The sequence below is a fragment of the Elephas maximus genome, chromosome 6 (assembly GCF_024166365.1).
Source record: "Elephas maximus indicus isolate mEleMax1 chromosome 6, mEleMax1 primary haplotype, whole genome shotgun sequence".
Lineage (NCBI taxonomy): Eukaryota > Metazoa > Chordata > Mammalia > Proboscidea > Elephantidae > Elephas > Elephas maximus.
Genome location: NC_064824.1, coordinates 102820817 through 102826205, shown reverse-complemented (window position 1 = coordinate 102826205; position 5389 = coordinate 102820817).

Sequence of the window (5389 nt, the reverse complement as noted above, 5' to 3'; positions counted from 1 at the left end):
TAGCCACCTGAGACAATTTCTCACTTTGATCATAGATATTTCTTCTAATTAATGTCTTGCATGTTTAGTGCTATCTTGGCATCTTCTTGGAGGATTTGGACTAACACATCATCTCATAGAGTTGCTGTAAAAATCAAACTATTTAATGTATACAAAGAATCTTGAAGTTTCTAGAACATAGTATATGCTCTCTGGTCTTCCTCCTACAGTCTACTATCTTTTCTTAGCTGCAGCCTTCTTCAAAGTTCTTTACCTCTTATAGTGATATTTGCCCAAATCTTATCTGTGATTTTTATATCTTCTTGAATAAAATTGTTTATGGCAGAGACTACACCGTTAGTATCCACTCTCCCATGCTTCCTTTTAAAAGGTGAACTTCCCACCTTGCTGGGTTTTAGCAGAATACACGGTCATCCAATTGGAGGCTGCATTTTCCAGCCCCACCTGCAGGCATATAAACCAAACCAAACCCATTGCCATCAAGTCGATTCCGACTCACAGCGACCCTATAGGATAGAGTAGAGCTGCCCCATAGAGTTCCCAAGGAGTGGCAGGTAGATTTGAACTGCTGACCTTTTGGTTAGTAGCTGAGCTCTTAACCACTGTGCCACCAGGGCTCCCTCTTGCATATAGCGGTGACCAAAAAAACTAAGTTATTGCCAGTGGAATGGTAAATAGAAGTGATGTATACAATGTTACCATCAATTCCTTGAAATAAAATTGCTTGCTGTCCACTTTCTCTTTCTTTTACAGCTGACTGGAATGTAGACATGGGTCAGAAAAAACTGTACTGGATGTCAGAACAAGATAGAAGAAACACAGATCTCTGGTTGGTCTTAAGGAACAGCGCTGCCTATCTCGGACCTCCCTCCTATTTCTGTCTTTTGTGTGAAAGAGAAATGAACTATCTTTTTTAAGTCAACGTGTTTGGGGGATTCTTTGTTATAGAAGCTTAGCCAATGCCTTACCTAATGTACCATCTTACTGATCTATTCCTATTTCTTCTCTGCCTTGATTGACCCAGGATTGGTTTACAGCTCTGTCTTCTTAATCTACTAATGCCTACTTCTCAATATGGCATTTAATTACATTTGATGACTTAGAAGGACAGCAAAACTAGTTCCCTTTGGGCAAAGGATTATCTCAAGTAAGGGCTAATAGCCTTAATGCTTTAAAATAGCACTAAATGGTTCTCCACATTTGGGCAAGGCCATCTGGTCATTTGCAGATAAGCATAATAATAAGCACCCGGGCAGATTTCCACATATGGGCTGAAACACAGACATGTTCCAAATTATATACACTATAAAATTTACTATCACTCACTGAAACCCAAACCACAAACTGTCCCTTACTTGAATTGCACTAATGAGTTGTCACTCAGACAATATGACTGAAATGAATCTGACTGCAAACAAAGCCCCACTAAACTGCAGCGCCCAGACTCTAGTCAAGGTCAAAATGCAATCATAGTTCTGGGAAGAGCTTCTGAGCATGCATATCAGTAACAGCCCTGCAGCTGTGCCCAAATGTGCACATGCCCAATGGGTTCGTTTCATGTGTTTTTGCTCTAGGAGCTTTTGTATCACGGATGGATTAACCAGTAAGCACAGTACGCACTGGCTTACAGTGAGCAAGGTACGCACAGGCTTATTCATGTTTACTTACTGATCTGTACAGCACAATTTCCCCGGTGAAACCCAGGAAAAATTGTGCACTACAGATAAGTAAGTAAGCATGATTAAACCCGTGCATACTTCGCTTATAGGGTAATCCATCCCTGATTTGCATCCTCTGAGTGTGATAGATAAGTCATGAAAATAAAATGAGGAAATAATGAAATCATTTTCTTTGCAATCGAAATGTTTTCTTCCATTTCCTGCTTCTCTTTCTGTCAAGGTTTCTAGCATGACTGGATGTAGACATTATGAAATCTTTAGCACTGAAATTATCGTCAGTCCCTATCCATATCTCCTATTCTAATTCAAAGTAGTATTCATAACGAATGTTAAACTAAAAGAATGTCCAGCAAAGTTCTGATTTTTACCATGAAGATAATTTTACATTTATGTATCAATTAATTTTTTAAAATTAGTGCCTTAAGCCACATACCTTGCCTCCCTATTGAGCAATTCAGTAATGCTCCTCAGACCTGAGGTGGCATTGGTGACAACTCTCCATTTTCTTTAAAGCCTCTCAAAGCATTAAATCATTTAGAAGGAACATGTCTCCGTAATGAACAAAGAACCAGAGAGAGAGACCAATGACTAGCATTCTTGAATGCCCTTGGCAACCATGCCCCAGCTGCTTAATATGTAAAACAGAGATAGACCATATGACCGGCTAGCCACTTACCTGGGAGATTGTTATAATGAGACGATAATGAGAGAATAATGAGAAAATAGTAGGGTCATATCTTGAGTTATTATAAATGAAGCTTCTATATGCAAATCATTGTGGCTTTATTACTTTAAAAAGGATTGATTATGAACTTGTGATAACAGTAGAGGCCTTACAGTTCCAGTTTTATCTCAATAACTAAAACCAAAGCAATGACTGGCCTGGAAACATGGAAGGCTGAGGCTGGCCGAAACTTTTCCTTTGGTAGGATGAGGGTTCTTTATCAGACGAGGCAGCACAGGACTGAATGAACTCTGGTCTGCCTTAGCATATTTTAACTGCGACATAATTTGTCATCCAGTGTTGCACCTGGGTCTCCTTTGGCACTAGTGTGGTCCAGATTTCTTTGGCCCAATGAATATCTGCTTTTTGAATTATTTTTCCCCAGATGTAGTTTTCATCTAGCCAAATTTAACCTTGCTTTATTATTTCCTGCCCCTCATTTCTAACCTCTTTGGGGACATTGTGATCTGCCGGGTATTGACGATGCTGCCTAATTTAGAAGCATCTGCAATTTGCATCAATAAGAAAAGCCCTCTTTTTAATTTATTAATAAAGACACTAAGAAATAATATTTCTATCAGAGACTGTGCCCTGTATTTGGAAACACTGGCATTTCTCATGGACCATTTCATTTACTAATTCTTAGCCTATTTCTAAACCACATTCTCCCCCAGTCCTATTTCATTTCGATGCCAAGCAAAATATTGAAACACTGGTTCTGTGGGAACTGATGTGCTGATTTCCAAGCACATGCAACTTTGCCTTCATTGGCTGGTGGTTGGGAGAACAACACTACAGGAAGTAACTTTATTTGAGTCAATCTGGCATGACCATCTCTCCATTCGTGACTCATGGCACCATTTTCCTCTTGGCTTTTGGAGCCTTTTCTTTTATATTCTGGGACTATTCTCCAAGCAGAATATGAACCTAGCACATCTGTCGTTTTCTTGTCCAACTCCTGAAACCTGCTGGGAAGAGAGAGTGTTCATTTAATATATTTTTGTTTTACAACTTATTGGGCATCTATTATTAAGTGTTGGACTCTTCTAGAACACATTTGAATAAGGTATATGTTTTCCAAAGCAATTCTCAATGGACATAGTTTCTTACTGACAATCATCTTGGTTTCTTCCGTTTCCTTCTTCCCATTCCCGTTACCAGTATCTGACAACATGGATTAGGATTTACCAGTTACCAGTTGTTGTCCAGTCAATTTCAACTCATGGCAACCCCAGCTGTAGAACTGTACCCCATAGAGTTTTCAATAGCTGGTTTTTTTGGAAGCAAATCACCAGGCCTTTCTGCTGAGGCACCTCTAGTTGGACTTGAACCTCCAGTCTTTCACCTAGCAGCCAAGTGCATGAACTGTTTGTACCACCAGGGACTTGGAATAGGATAGTAGCCTACTAATTGGTCTCCCTGCTTCCAGTTTTGCCCTTTTCCTGTCCATTCTCCATATAGTCACTGATTACATCACAATCCTGTTTAAATCCTTCTGTTGCTCTGCAATTGCCCTCAGAATTAAGTCCAAACACTTGAACCTTCCCTGCATGGCCTTCATTTGACTCTCCAGTCTCATGATTCTTCTCTGTCTTCCTCACACAGTAAGCTCTCTTCATATTTAATAGCTTATTTTACCTGGATATGCCCTACTTTCTCTCACTGCCAGCCGTGAATGATGATGGCCCGTCAGTCTAGAATAATCTTACCTCTTCCCCCACCCTCCCTCTTACCTCTGTTCCATCTACTTCCTTTGTAAAACTGCAAACTCTTATCCATCCTTTAGGTTTCAGTTCATAAATCATTTCCTCCAGGAATCTTGAGAAGAACTTAATCCCAGGATTAGGTGGCTGAATTAGGCTCCCATCTCTCTCCTGAGGTAAAAATCTTGCTTTAGAATTTTGGCCTTGGACTCTAATTGTATGTTCCTTTGTAAATATTTTCTAGTAATCTACAACTTCTTTGAGTACAAGCTCTGAGCCTTGTTCACTGTTAGACACCCAACACCCAGTGTCTCAGTCCTCTAGTGCTGCTATAACAGAAATAGCACAAGTGGATGGTTTTAACAAAGAAAAATTTATTTTCTCACAGTCCAGAAGGCTATGAGTCCAAATTCAAGGCATCAGCTCCAGGGACAGGCTTTCTCTGTTGGCTCTGGAGGAAGATTCTTGTCATCACCCTTCCCCTGGACTAGGAGCTGCTCCATGCAGGAACCCCAGGTCCGAAGGATTCACGCTGCTCCCAGTGCTGCTTTTCTTGGTGGCAAAAGTTTCCCCTACTCTATACTTGCTTCCCTTTCCTTTTGTCTCTTATAGGATAAAAGATGGTGCAGGCCACACTCCAGGAAAATTCCCTTTACATTGGACAAGGGATGTGACCTGAACAAGGATGTTACCCTAATCCTCTTTAACCACAGGCAGAGATTATGATTTACAACAGATAAGAAAATCACAAAATAGAGGACAACCACACAACACTGGCAATCAACTTGGCCTAACCAAATTGACACATATTTTGGGGGGACACAATTCAATTCATGATGCCCAGCTAAAAACTAACGTTGTATGAGCTTAACAAATATTAGGTTTAATAAATTTACTTTATACGTAAATACATGGAAAAGCTACTGTCTTAGTTATCTAGTGCTGCTATAACAGAAATACCACAAGTGGATGGTTTTAACAAAGACAAATTTATTTTCTTATAGTCTGGTAGACTAAAAGTCAAAATTTAAGACATCAGCTCCAGGGGAAGCCTTTCCCTCTCTGTCAGCCTTCTCATCAATCTTCCCCCAGACTAGGAGCTTCTCCTCACAGGGACCCTGCAAAGGGCACACTCTGTTACTGGCACTGCCTTCTTGGTGGTATGAGGTCCTCCTGTCTCTCTGCTCGCTTCTCTCTTTTATATCTCAAAAGAGATTGCCTCAAGACACAATCCTTCCTCACTAACACAACTGCTGCCCATCCTCCCTCATTAACATCATAAA